Raw genomic sequence first — 16,171 nt, forward strand, 5'->3', positions numbered from 1 at the left:
TCTCGCTGTGCTTGCTATATTCTTTTTGAGATAATATACTTTGTATTCATTGTCTGATGTCCTATATTCTAATTGGTCTACTCTGCTGATGATACTCTCATTTGAGTTTTTAATTTGGTTTATTATTTGTTTCATTTCCAAGATTTCTGTTTAGAATTTTTGTATAACCTCTATCTCCTGATAGAGGTAAATTTTTGCTTCTTGGGAAATGAATAATTACAACTTTCTTATTTTTATTCTTATTGTCTAATAAGCTTACCAACAGTCAATAAGACATGGAAAAGTCAATAAGACATGGATTTGTCTATGATCAATATTTATAGCAGCCTAATTCACAATAGGTAAACTGTGGTGCCAATCTAGATGTTCTTCAATGGATGAATGGATAAAAAATGTGGCATTTATACACAATGGAATATTACTCAGGACTGAAAAAAAAGCAAGATCACGGCATTTGCCGGCAAACAGAGGGCATTAGAGAAGATTATGTTAAGTGAAGTTAGCCAATTCCAAAAAAACAAAAACAAAATCTGAATGTTTTCTCTGATATAAGGGGGGTGATTCAAAATGGGGTAGGGAGGGAGAGCATGGGAGGAAGATTATTTCTAGACAGGGAAGAGGGGTGGGAGGGAAAGGGAGGGGGAAGGGGAATAGCAAGAATGGTGGAATGTGATGGTCATCATTATACAAAATACATGTATAAAGATTTGAATTTGGTGTCAACATACCTTATATACAAACAGAGATATGAAAAATTGTGGTACAGTCTTAACATCTGGAAGATTAAAGACAAATGTAGTCAGGTTGATGTGAGAATGTACTAAGAATTGTAATGCAAAAAAAAGAGAGTACATGTATAATGGCATAATTTGGGGTGAACATACTTTATATAATTGTGCTGTAGATGAGTAATCATGAGTGTAATGCATTTCAGTATTGTCATGTATGTAAAAAATAAATAAGTAAATAAATAAATAATATTGTAATATTGTAACTTTTGTAATAAGCACGTGATTTCGACTGTTATTATATTTGAACTTCTTAGAATGTAGTCAGTTTTCAAGAGAAATAAAATAAAATTGCAAACATTAATATTGGGGAAAATATGAGGTTCTTACATATCTAAGTTTTCATTTACTATAATGACAAAATGTATATCAGCATATAGAAGAGACTCACTTACTTAAAGTTTAAAGTAATATTAATTTTTTAGTAGTCTTAGGACATTCGTACAATGAGTACTAAGAAATGCACAAGTAACCTGGAGTGTTTTATTTCTGGCATGAAAACTTTTGGATATTAGAGAGATCAACAACACTTTGGAATATCTTCAGAATGTGACCATTAGTAATGATAATTTGTGAAATCCTTGAGAAAGAGAGAGAGAGAGAGAGAGAGAGAGAGAGAGAGAGAGAGAGAGAGAGAGAATATATGTTATATGTTGATGGAGATTTTAGTGTTAGTGTTTTGAATATTCAGGAGACTTAAATCTACAAAACTAGATATAAAAAAGTTGTTTAGAATGTTATGTAACTTTTCAATATTCAGCTTTAGTGTAGGAAAATGAAATAACTTTACTTCTGTTTTTTGTTGTTTTTCAGATGACAGCTACCTAAAATAAAATGCTGGAAGTTCAATATTAGCTTTAAATAAATGCAGCTCCTCCTTATAAATTGTACTCTGGTTTCTGCAAGAGTTCTTTTATCTCCTGTGGAAAGCTTCTCACTGCCTGTTGGGGACATACTACAGAGATGAGTAATGTTTTAGTCATCCCCATAGGAGGTTCCCCATAGAAGTTCAGAATCATCATTTTTACTGTTCCAACAGAAGGTGATATAATAAATATTAAGCAGTTAAACTTTATTATTCATAATGAGGGCACATTATTTCATCAGACTTATTCTCATTATTAAAGAACACCTTAGTATTAACATCTGGAAGATTAAAGACAAATGTAGACAGGTTGATGTGAGAATGTGGATTGGCTTAAAATAATTTTAAATCATTCTTTCCTTCCTAGTAATTTCAACACACTTCCAATTTCCTCCTTCTATAATAAGATAATATATGCTCAGGATTACATCAGAGCACTTATGTTGAATATATCATCTGTGAGTTTTAAAATATTTGTCATGATTTCTTCTAACAAAGTGGGTTAAAAGTTGGTTCTATTAGTGTTCCAGTTTGAATGTGAGGTGTCCCCCAAAAGCTCATGTGTGAGACAATTCCAGAAGGTTCAGAGAAGAAAGAATTGGGATGTAAGATGGTAACCCAATCAGTGAATTAATCTCAAATAGGGGTTAACTGAGTGGACCAAATTGTTGGTAATAATTTCTTCTTTGGACAGCCTGTGGCACTCAAAAATTGTGTGTCCCAAATGGATAACTTTTCTCAAACTCAATTTTTATATCTAAAATTAGGAATTACAATATATATGATTTTGTATGATCTACAGAGGGACAAATAAGAAAATAATTTACATATTTACAATGTGGTAGGTCCATAGGTTTCCCTTTCCCTTCTCCTTTTATGGCATTTGTGGTTGGGGACTTTCCACCTGGCTGAGGAAACCCAAATGGCCAATCAGCAACTGACATGGCAACAGACCCCAACAACCACGGGTTCCTGCTGACTGAAGCAATTGCCCTGTCAACTCACATCATTCCTGACCAACTCGAAACAGACATGATCCCCCTAAACTCGGCTTGGCCAACCTGCTGAAGGTAGCTGCAATTTAGATGGCCTAGGCCCTCCTACCTCCAGATTTCCTTATTAGCATTGTTTTTGTCTTTCCTGCCTGCAACTTCCAGGCCCTCACCCTTTTAGGAACCCATGAACCTGGCCCAGGAACTCTCCCTAATAAACCTTCTTTTGTTGCCTCATTCTTATTCTGTGGTTCTTGATCTGATGCATCCATTTCTGCTTTACACTATAGTGAATCAGATTTTGGATAATTTCCCAAAAACACAAAAGGAAACTTTTTATTTGCATAGATTCCAAATCTTGTAGCTACTGAATACTAAAATCCCCAGCATTGGACATTGGAAATAATGGACTCACACTCTTCCATTGTTCAGATCTTGTATGTTCATATATATTTTTACACATATTTTTTACAAGCATATTCTTATGTACATTTATATTTTCCCATCTTAACTTTAATTTTCTAACCCTAAACCTAGTCAGTACAAAATTTGATATTACCTTTTCCATACCTCTACATCTAAACTTACTGTGACTTAAATTCATGTACACAAATATAAATTTTAAATTGTATTTTGACTTTTGCTTTACTAGTCAATGTTAAATTTGATACATATCATAATATATCATATTTATGAGTCATGCAATCATATATATATATATATATATGGTAAACATTTTAATTATCTCTGTTTTAGATCTTGTACATATATACATATATATGTCTTCACATATTTCATAAGTACTTTCTTAAGTATATTGATATTTTCCTATATTAATCTTAATAATATAACTTTACCCTAGCCAAAAACAAAATTTGATATTACCCTTTTCATACCTTTATATTCAAACCTAATGTGACTTAAATAAATGCACATGAATGTGAATTGTAAAGTGTATTTTGACTTCTGTTTTCTATTTTCAATGTTAGGTTTGCATACTTATCACAATATATTAATATACAATTCATTCATCTATGCACATATTTTCAGAATATTTATTTATAAAACCCACACTTCATTTTTTACTGTGTCAGAACCATTATATTTTTATGTATGATGTAACAAATACATTCTTTTTTTAAATTTTTTTATTTCTTTCTTTATATTTTTTAGTCATACATGACAGCAGAATGAATTTTGACATATAATACATACATGTAATGTACATACATCAATCATATTGTCAATTCTATTCTGCTGCCCTTCCTATCCTCCTTACTCCTCCCCTCCTCTCCCATCCTTTCTCTCTATCCAATCTAATGTGACACACTTTTTTTTCTTTTTCTCATTATAACATCATATATGTATTCTGTATAATAATGAGGTTCTCCTTCCATCTTCAGTGAAACTCCCCTTCTCCCTCTTTTTTCCTCCCACCTCTCTTCCCTGTTTAGTGGTAGTTTTCTTCTCATGCTCTTCTTCCCTATCCCATTTTGAGTCACCCCCCCTTATATCAGAGAAGACATTCGGCATTTGTTTTTTAGGGATTGGCTAACTTCATTCAGCATAATCTGCTCCAATGCCATCCATTTGCCTGCAAATGCCATCATCTTGTTATCTTTTAGTGCTGAGTAATATTCTATTGTGTATAAATGCCACATTTTTAATCCATTCATCTATTGAAGGGCATCTAGGTTGGTTCCACACTCTAGCTATTGTGAATTGTGCTGCTATAAACACATGATGTGGCTGTGTCCCGGTAGTATGCTCTTTTTAGGTCTTTTGGGTATAGTCCAAGAAGGGGAATAGCTGGGTCAAATGGTGGTTCCATTTTAAAATCTGGAACAAGACAGGGATGCCCTCTCTCACCATTTCTATTCAACATAGTTCTTGAAACACTAGCCAGAGCAATTAGACAGACAAAAGAAATTAAAGACATAAATATAGGAAAAGAAGAACTTAAACTAGCACTATTTGCTGATGACATGATCTTATACCTAGCAGACCCAAAAAATTCAACCAAGAAACTTATAGAACTAGCAAATAAATTTAGCAAAGTGGCAGGATATAAAATCAATACCAATAAATCAAAGGCATTCCTGTATATCAGTGACAAATTCTCTGAAATGGAAATGAGGACAACTACTCCATTCACAATATCCTCAAAAAAAAAAAAAAAAAAAAAACCAACCTGGGAATCAACCTAACAAAAGAGGTGAAAGATCTATACAATGAAAACTACAGAACCCTGAAGAAAGAAATAGAAGAATACCTTAGAAGATGGAAGGATTTACCTTGCTCATGGATTGGTAGAATTAATATTATTAAGATGGACATATAATCAAAAGCACTTTACAGATTCAATGCAATTCCCATCAAAATCCCAATGACATTCCTTGCAAAAATAAAAAAAGCAATCATGAAATTCATCTGGAAAAATAAGAGACCCAGAATAGCTAAAGTAACTCTAAGCAGGAAGAGTGAAATTGGTGGTATCGCGATTCCAGATTTTAAACTATACTATGAGCAATAGTAACAAATACATTCTTATGAATATTCACATTTTTCCATATTAATTTTAATTCTCTAATTTTAACCATAATGTAGTAGTATATTTATATTATGTTTTTTATAATTTTTATATAAATATAATGAGACTTGCTTACATATCCAAGAATATAAATTTAAGGACTTATGACATTTATTTTAATTTTAATATTAAATTTGAATGCATATCACAATATTTCATATATAGATTTCATCCAAGTGATCCCATAATTACAAACATATATTCATAGGACTCACAATTTACTTGTTTCTGTTTCAGATCTTATAAGTTTCTGTGTTTTCACAAATAAGTTCAAACACATTGTTATGAATATACATATGTCCCCATATCTTAATTCTCTAACCCTAACCCTAGGCCATTACAAAATTTGGTATTTTCCTTTTCATACCACTATATTTAAACCCAATGCAACAAGAATATAAAATTAATGTGCATTTTAACTTAAATGTTCAATTTTCAGTGTAAATTTGCATATATATAGAGAATATAGTATATATAGAATTCATCTCTGCTTCCTCATATTTACAAGATATACAATACCTTTACACATTAATAATATAAGTAAATTTATCTATAATCCCCATGCTGTGCTTTTCTTACTACACCCCTCTCTCATTTGGTCCAGGGCCACCACCCCCACCAGATTATCCACCCAAATCCCCCACCTAATCTTTTTCCTCCCCCTTCCTCATGCACTACCCCACTGAGTGGTCCCCTAACACCTCTCCAGTCAGGGTACCCACCTACACATCATCCCTGCACAGTGGGCTTTACTACCTTTGGCTCCCCTTGCTGCTCCAGGCTGGGGCTCCAGGGGAAACAATTCATAGCTATGGAAGCCAGGGGACCACTATGGCAAGGCCAAGCATAACTGGGACAGCATTGAGAGGGTGGTGGCTCCACCTTCCAAGAGGGCAGCAAAGATAGGGACAGAAGCAGCAGAAGCCCTAACACACTACCAGGAAGTGACTTATAAGGCCGCAGGAACTCACAACTCGGGTAGCTGGTTGACTGTGTACCTATGATTGCACCTGTGTGTCAGTAGTGGGGCCATATGGTGGGACATTTGGGAAGTCTATGTGATGAGATGTAGCTTGTCAGCACAGGGGATTTTTGAACCGGATCAAGAATGTCCAGTGAAATTCAGCTTAGGAGGCATTGCCTGAGGACTTAGTGGTGGTGCCTAGGAAGGCCACAGAGTGGTTACTATGGGTTGTGGATGAGGCTCAGAGAGGTGAGGGAAGGAAGTGTAGTTGCACCCTTTTATCCAAGAAAATCTTAATTAAGTTTCTTCAGAAATTTTCACCATAATTTATTTTAGGACTATTAGCAAAAGAGTCTCTACAAAACAGTTTAATACAGTTAAACTTCCCATTTTTCTGTTGCTGTAATTTACTTGGCCACTGGTCTGGAAGAGATCAGCACTCCAGGTATATTAGCATTGTTTTGGCAACAGTATTGAATTCTCTCAGATACTCTTCTGCATCAATTGACATTAGGATGTTGCTGTAATTTACTTGGCCACTGGTCTGGAAGAGATCAGCACTCCAGGTGCTGAACACACCTTTTTCTAGTTTTTCACAAACATTTATCCAGTATAGTAGTTTGTAAAAGTGTGTTTACAAGTGAAAAATGTGATACAAAATTTTTTTTTTTTAACAAGGGCTCTGACCTTGAGCTGCAGCTTCACATAAGTGTTTACATTTCTATGATAAGAGGAAATTACCTATTGGGCTCAATGGTAACAGGTGGCATGGGGAGAAAAGAAAGGGGAGAAGAAGTTTTTCCCTTCTCAAGTACTGTCCTAAATGTGTTAACTTTCCCAGAACAGTGAAAGAAAAAGTTGCTTTTATGTGAACTTCTGCAGGGTGTGAACTTCTGAGCCTCTTCCCTTACATGCTGGGAATAAAGTTCTGAAAAGAACCGGGGTTCAGGGGATTAATCAATTACAGCAAAAGCTTTACACTCTGAACCTGGCTGCAGGCAAATAAAACTCTTTCCTGCTATCTTCAGTGCTCTGCCTCCTCTGTCCCTTACAACAGTAGTACTAGTTCTGTCTACCATGGCTCAGGCTGGGAAGCATTGACAGGGTTCTCCTGGATATGTGGGGCTTTTGGATGGGGTCACTCACCATCAGGGTGCAGGAAGCCTGGGCCACCAGAGAACTCCAGTTTCCCTAAGCTGCTGACCCTCCCATCAGGTCTCTGATTAGACTATTCTTTCTAGAGATTAGGGTGAAGGTAAGTGTTTGTGGTGGTTAGGATGGTAATGAATTTGAGTTTCAGGTATGTTCTTGGTTAAATTAGGATTAGACCATACATTTTGGGACTATGATTTTCTCAATGAAAAAGGTGGTGTTGGGATTCTAATATTGGTGATGTTTTAGTGCTTAGATCATAAAATTTAGGTCATAAAATTTCATTAGTCTTGAATAATTTGAGGTCAGTTGCTAGGGATTAGGAAAACAGGTTGGGGAGGGAGTTCCCTTGAGAACTCACAAGCATAGGAAATGCATCCTGGATCTAGCTTGTTCCTACATATTGCCTTTTTTTCTATGTCCCTTCCCTTGCACCAACAACTACGCCTTTACCAGTATCCCACTCCCAAAACCTGGTAATACACATGCCAGCCATCCATTTATTTCCTTTCCTTCCTCTACTACATTTGTCTCCACTTGCTACCACTGTTTGCCATCCACACCTCTATTTGATGAACAAGCACTGCCCTGTCTGCCAACTTGGGATGCTTGAATTCCCTGTGTTTCCAGCACAGTTTCAGGCACTTTGTCTGTCCACAATAATTCAGTGTTCCAAATCCTTGCTGGTGGATGTTTGTTGAGATGGCCTGAGGAAATGACTACAAGAATGGTGACCCTCATAACTCTGGTTGGCCTGTGTGCAGGGAACATTATATGGAATAGCTTCCTTCTACTGTGTGTGAAGGAACAGTCCCATTCTGACCTGTCCACACAGCTGAGCTTGGGAAATGCTCCTGGATCCTTAGTATGCCACTCCAAGGTGGCTGAGCAAATGTCCTCTCAGCTACAGGCTTTGAAAATCTGAAGCAATTTGAGAGGATACAGAAGTCACCTGCCATCCTTGGTGGACTGGGGGTCAAGGGAAAAAACTTCCAACCTTCATCAAAAATAGATTTTCATGGAGGTCGTAACAGATTGTTTTCTTAAAGCAGATTGACACCACATTAAATAAATAAATAAATAAATAAATAAATGTATTGTGTCCATCTACAAGTGACAAGAAAAGACAAATGAGAGGTAAGGGCTTAGGGTGAGTTTGAGGGTGTAAAGGAATATTTGGTGATTAAAGTGGTTCATGTGGTTTGGGCTGATTTGATATTAGCATTGTTTTGGCAACAGTATTGAATTCTCTCAGATACTCTTCTGCATCAATTGACATTAGTATGCATATTTGCAATTCCCTCTTTTATAGATTTCTTAATTTTGCATGTTGAACTGTCCTAGAATTTTAGAAAAAATAGGTATATAAAAAATGGTATATAATTTTGTAAACATGTTCTTAAGCTCCTTTTATTAATTTATTGTTCATGGTTTTTGCATCAGTTTTCATCAGGTATATGATATAAACTCCCCTTTTCCTGGTATAACTTTGGTCATTGCATCAGTGTAAAGATGTTTTCATCGACTGAGTTGAGGGTTTTTTTTTCTTTTCAAGTTTTGTAAGTGTTTGGGGGAATTAGGTTTAGTTGTTTTAAAATATGTGATAGTAATCAGCAATGAATCTATCTAGTCTATAAATGTACATTAAAGGAGGTTTGAATAATGGTTCAAATCCCAATCTTATTTTTGTTCTATTAAGACTTTATATTCCTTAAGCATTTGATCTTGGTTGACTGGGTTACTAGAAAATTTTCCTGTTCTCTGTAGCTATATTATTTATTGAAATGTAGTATTGCATATTATTGTTCCACTCTTGTTTTTTTTTTTTCTGCTTTTGTTAACTTCCTCATATTTGTGCCAATCTTCGAAGGCCATTCTGATACTCCATGTGAAGTGGTATTTTTTCAAAGACAACTATTTCTGGTTCATGTCCCACAATTACTGAAGTATTTGTGACTGCTATGCTGAATGGCCTAGCCTCTTATTTGCCTATATTTGCTGTCTGGGTTTTAGTCTTTCTCCACATGTTCCAGACTTAATCTGTTTTACTCTACTGCTTGATATTGATACTTGTTATAGTTCAAATCTGAAATGTTTCCACAATTCCATGTGTTAAAGTTGTAATTCCTAGCATGCAGCACTACTGTGAGGTTATGGTATCTTTGAGGGAGTGGCCTAGTGAGACAAAATTAGTTTACTGGAGCCTTCCCCTTGGAGAGGATATTAGGATACCCCCAACACCTGCCTCTTTCTCTTTGCTTTCTGGTAACTCTTTAGTGTACAGGCTTCCTCTGTTAGGTGATACTTCCATGTGATACCATGCTGCCCTAGGCCCTATGCCAATAGCAACAGGGCCAAGCCAAAAGAAATTTCTCCTTTTTTAAAGCAGCTTTACTCAAGTATTTTGTCACAGTGATGGAAAACTCACCAACACACTTATTATTGCTTATTTCCTTTTTCCTTTGCTTGCTAAATCCTTGGGTATTCATATATATGATTTCTTTTTGTACTACTAAAGTCAAAGAATGCTTTGACTATTCTTTCAAAGATTATCAGGGTATTTGTTGTAATTGTTCTGTTTTGTGGCATACATTGTATGTTTTCTCACTTGTGACTTTAGTCATGAGATTTCACTTTTCTCCAAGCAAATCCAGCTATGAATTTGTGAATTGTGTCATTCTGTTAAAAAAACTCTTTGCCTAATTGATTTTGTATGTTTATACTTTGTTTCATTTTTTCTATTCTAATATTTAATATTATCTTCCTTTGACTAGATTAACATGTACTCAGATATTTTTCTAGATTCTTGAGGTGCAATTCTTTAAAACTTTGAGATATATTTTTATCTCTAATCTTTCATTTCAGCAGTTGTTCCTGAATAATATATGCTTTGATATGTAGTATTTTCATTGGTGTCTACATATGTACCTTTTCCCATGCAACATTTTTTTGACCCATTAGTTTTTAAGGATTTATACTTTATTAAGGGAAGAAATTGTTAATTACTGTGATTCAATCATCACATATATACATGTATTCAAATATCACAACTTGATTTAATATGGACTATTAAGAAATATTTTATAGTATTTTGAGAAATGTAAATACTAAGAAAATGCATTTGATAATTACAAAATGTATACATGTATTAAATTATCACCCTGTAACTCATGAATTATATAATAAAAAGAATTAAAACCAACTTTGGGTGTATCCACAAGACACTAAATTTTTATAGTAACTGGATTGGACTGGAGGCAGAGAAATAGGGCATAAAGACAGGGAAGTGCAGTGCATCAGATTTTGATGCTAGGCTGAACAAGGGCATCCTACAAGCCAGAAGACCAGTTAAGAGTGGCAGCAAGGTCAGGTGCCAGGTATTTAGTCAATCAGAATTCTAAACACACATCCAAAGGCCCAATATACTTGCCAACAAGCAGGGAAGGTAAGCATACACACTCCCTGTGGAAAAACATACCAGATTCTTTGGTGAAGACATTCTACAGCCTATGCCTATCTTGCAGAAAAATTATCTATTTACCAGCCCCCCACTACTGCAACTCCAACAGGTGTCAAGCCACTGGGATAATATGGTTGAGCCTGGAAGAAGGAACCTGAGGGGGCCCATGCTGGATGGGAGCTGAAGCAAGACTTGTACAACCCATCCAAACACCCATAGGACTAGGGCCCTCATAATTTTCCACAAGGGAAATTGGGAAAAGAAATTCAGATAGGTAAATCAGAAGATCACACTCCAGGAGCAAACATAGGGTGGGCTTATGGAGTAACCCTGAAGTTCTCAGACCTTACAGGATGGTTCTAGCCAGCCCTTATCTCATTACCCAGATTTAGAAAAAAAAAATTCCAGTTAGAGGCTTTAACTTAGCCTTATCACACTCCACAGGTGTCCCAGACATTAAATAAGACTAGAAAAAAGTTGAAGCAAACATTTCCCCCAAGTGGCTAATGTTGAGGAGATCATACTATCTTCCTCTAAAATGCAACTGACTCATATTGATTTTCCTAGCTTAGGAACTGTGGGGCTTCTGGATATGCTGGTCTGTCTACACAGGAAGACCCAAAAACCCCATGCCAGTGTGAAAGAGACTGGAGTTCAGCACTGTTTACCACTATACATTAGGAAAATTTTTTTCACCAACCAGAGGGAAGGAATTTGTGCCAATCCATTATGCAGGAGGAAGAAAGAGGAGTTTAAAAGTGACACCTGACATGACTCACTCCACCAAGTCTTATAGAGAAGGTCTTGGCATTGCCAGGCCTTCCCTGGAACAGATGTCAGATGCCATCCTCTGATACATGTGTCCTCATTTCATGCCATTCCCTGAACCAGTCGCAGCCCACAGACAATATATGGAGAGGCATGAGATGTGTCAGGTGACAGGATGTGGTACCACCCTGGTTGAGCATTCCTCTCATCTTCCACTCTCTGGTTACTCTTAGGCACTCTAAGTGCCAGTTGAGTGCTTCCAGATACAGCACATAGTGTGTATTCCTGCATCAGGGAGGGCATCCAGGAAGCATCAGTAGAAGGCAAGGGACTAGCAAAACAGGGGCCTGAGACCCTGTTAAGGTAGTGGTGGTTCATGGAATATTCAGAGAGTGTGAAGACTTGTCCAATTGTCTGCAAACCTGCAGAATGCAGCTGAAGACGAGAGGAGCTGCAGAGGGCAGTGTTACCTAGTTAGCTGCACATACTGGAGTGGAAGCAGACCCCACCAATGGGTTCATGGAGACTGTGGCTTACAGCCAAATGCATAAAGGATGGACCTTGTCTGGAAAAGTCACTTCCTAGCACCTGGTTGCAGCTTTGAAAGGTAGCATGGAGACTTCAAGACCATGGGCTAAGAACCCTCTCCACACTTGGGGTGGAACAGTGCAGAATGCAAGGGTGGCAGACAGAAATGTGCCCCTGGTGGAAACTGGGTGAAATATTTACATGAATGTGCACCCAAGTCTCAAACAGTGGAAGCACCTGACAAGTAAATAGACTATAAAAGGTATAGGGAGCAGGTGAGGACTGCAGGAGATGAAACCAGGGAGAGCATAGGACAATGTAGGCTGTGAAGAGGTGTACCTCACCACCAGTTTCACTAGGCACATGAACTGTCCTGTGGCCTCTAGCATAGTGTCCAGGCCTCTGTGACCCCTGTAGCACTTGAGGAAATTCTGCCTGTCCAGTGCAGTGGTCCTCAGCCCCAGGGATTCTTCATATTACAATGGGTCAATCACCATCAGTTCTTACTTTGCTCTCCTGGGTAAAAACATGACAAAGCAGTGCTGTTTGAGTAGAGGGAAGGACTATGGGAGAAGGGATTTGTGTAGGGCCAGGGTCAGTTGGCCAAAGCACAGCAATTTTGGGGTGACCTCTAGAGACCTAAGATATTATTGAGCCACAAGGGCAACATGAACAAAATTCTACTACCACACCAAAGAGCCATTACCAGATGTCTGAGATGAAGTCAGTTTTAGGCACTCTGAAGCCTTTGACTCCTGACACCCTCTGTCATGACCATTGTGGCCAAACTAGGAGGTTCTGGCAAGAGGCAATGGGAGATTGGAAGAAATAGAGTCAGCACATGTAGATCTTGAAGAACAGTTGGGGTTGGATGGAGTGCTGCTCTCTGATGGAGAAGCAGGTCTAAAGGTTTACACCAGCGAGAGCAAGTGGTGGAGCTGAGCGCTGTGGAGCTGAGTGCTGCGGCACAGAGCAAGTGCAGAGCTGAGTGTGGTGACACAAAAACTTTGCTTACCAGTCACCAGACTGAGCTCTGGCCACAGTACAAGGTCATCCCTGCACCCCCCCCCCAACTTCACCAAACACCCGACTTGAGAAACAGATGGAATCCATCTTGGAAAACCTTACTCACCATCTATAGGTGGGCATAGTTACTAGCATAGTCTGATCAGGTACCCAGTTGCCATCTTTCTCACCCCTGCTGTGATAACTCAAAACTTTTCTCACAATCTTTTGGGGGGGACATGGCTATCAATGCGGAGCTACAATTGTACAGGCACCTGGTTTCCGACTCAGAGAGACTAAGAGCAGGAAGGCTCCAGGCAGAAGCTCAGGCCCTCTCACACTTGTTACCTCCACCACCCTGAGGGCAGAGACTCAAGCTTGGAATAGACAACACCACCTACTGGAAGAAAAGAAAACAAAATTCAAAGAGACTTTTTTCTTTTGCTTTTTTTCTTTTGTTTTCTCATCTATTTTCCTCTACCTTTCCCCCTCTGATCTTCACAACCCCAATATATGTGAAACCAAGAACTTTGCATGAAATAGGACTTTAAGAACTGAAATACCAGAATAATATAATATAGAGGAATTGCATATGCCTCCCTCCTCCCTTTTTTTCTCTTATTTTCTTTCTCCCTCTCTCTTTTTTCTCTCTGTTTCTTTCCTTTATATTTTTTTCTTCCACCCTCTCTCCCACTTTCAACATCCTAATTTACACTATTTTTACTTTGGATAATTTTCTAAATACATATAGGAGTTTGATTTTATGCATTCTTTCATAAACTATCTCCTGTCTATTCATTAGAGTTTTTCTCCAAAGTTGCTAAGATAGATTAACCCCATACCCTCACACCTTTTCCCCTTAACATAATGTCCTACTCCCGACCTTCAGTTCTCTAAACATCACCAGAAACAGTATGCCTTTTATAAAACTTATGACTATATTTTAAATAATAATTGAATACAACATCTCTAGACATAGAGACTAACTATAAATTTTTAATAATGAAAATTTGCTCATAGTTGATGTATTGTTGATATTGGGAACAGTTAACATTGTTTTTCCCCACATAGGAGATATTTCAGAAATATACAAAACCATTATAAATCTATAGGGTAAAAACAATAACACAACATATAACAGAGCTGGAAAGAAACATGCAAAATAAAAAGAAAAGGAAAGAAAGGACCACAAACAATGCAAGACAATACAACATTAGAAGAGGGAAAGTGAACATTTTCTTTAGTTGACAGCTTTGACTTTTTGTGAGCCCTATTCAAGCTCTGCCAAAGGTCCCACACAGCACTGGAGATGGGGTGACCTACTGTACCTACACAGCCCCTCTGAGAAGGGGGTGTTCTGCCAAGATGCCAATCAACCTGCTGACTGCAAAACATCATGATGCAAAACTATGACCTTAAAATCTTATCCCTGCCTTTTATGTACTCCCTTCAATAAGCCACTGGAGTATCTTCTTTAGTCTAGCTCCAGCACCCATGTGGATTAAATCTATCAGAGGTTTTGCTTTTAAAAATATATTTCTGACTCTTGGTATTTTGTTCTTCACTAATATTCTAGACTTTAATTTTTCTTGTGGCTTACACTCTCCTTGGCAGGAATAACCCCCCTGTGAGATGCTGACCATTGTCCCATACTTGACCAAGTAGTTGTGGTTAATTTCTTCAGTGATACCTCCTCCCCATGTGCTGTGATAAAAAGACCATTTCACTTCTATACTCCTTATCCCCCAGATACTACATACAGCACTCTACAATTAGCTAATAGTACTCATTGAAAGGTCAAGATCATGAAAAACAAGGGACAGCTGAGAGATTGCCATAAATTATTGGAGATGATGGAATCATGATGACTATTACAAAACAATGCCCCTCCTTTGCTGCTGTGAATAATGAAACTGAAACAAACCAGGAGTGTAAAATGGTAAAATCCAAGTTAATTGAAAAGTTTAGTTAATAAAATTATACCAAAAATATACTCCCTCTAGAATTCTTCCTAGAATAAAAAATTTCAAAATAATTACTAAAAATAGAATAAAGTGGGAAGGAGAATGAAAAGTGAAAAATAGGAAAGTGGGTATGTTTATACCAGCACAATTCACAATAGCTAAACTATGGAACAAACCTAGATGCCCTTCAATAGATGAGTGGATAATAAAAATGTGGCATATATACACAATGGAAAACTACTCAGCGATAAAAGAGAATAAAATCATGGCATTTGAAGGTAAATGGATGGAGTTAGAGACGATAATGCTAAGTGAAGTTAGCCAATCCCCCCCAAAACAAATGCTAAATGTTTTCTTTGATATAAGGAGGCTAATTCATAGTGGGATAGGGAGAAGGAGCATGGAAGGAATAGACAAACTCTAGATAGGACAGAGGGTTTGGAGGGGAAGGGAGTGGGCATGGGGTTATTAATGGTGGTGGAATGTGATGATTGTTATTATCCAACATGCAGGTATGACAACACTAATTGTTGTGAATATACTGTGTATATAATCAGAGATATGAAAAATGTGTTTATATGTGTAATAAAAATTGTAATGTATTTGTCATATATATAATATATATAATTTCTATTAAATAAAAGAAATATAATTTCTATTAAAAGAAAAAGGAAAAAAGTAGAAAGGGGAATGAAGAATGAAAAATAAGGAGGTGGGTATGGTTCTGTTTTGGTTTTAGTAAGACATTCTGTGAAGTTCTTATGGTCATGACATCTGTCTAGCAGAGCAGAAGGAAATCAAGCCTGGGTCATGTAAATGTCCAAGCCAAAAATCCAAGAACAGAAAAACATCAAGTATAAGGAAACTGAGGTGAGACCATGACATGTTTAAGACAGAGCAGAGGGGTAAACTGATCAGGAGAGAGAAGAGTAAGAATGAGGTAAGAGGGAAGCTCTGAGGGAAAGGGGGTATCCAGTGTTTTCACCATGGTGAGGACTTTGGACATTATTGTTTGAATAGGGATGATTTTTCATATTTTAAGCAGAAAGTCAAATCTGTGTCCTATGACAGAAGAGACATGAACAGCACAAGAAA

Source organism: Urocitellus parryii, unplaced genomic scaffold, assembly GCF_045843805.1.
Source record: "Urocitellus parryii isolate mUroPar1 unplaced genomic scaffold, mUroPar1.hap1 Scaffold_203, whole genome shotgun sequence".
Lineage (NCBI taxonomy): Eukaryota > Metazoa > Chordata > Mammalia > Rodentia > Sciuridae > Urocitellus > Urocitellus parryii.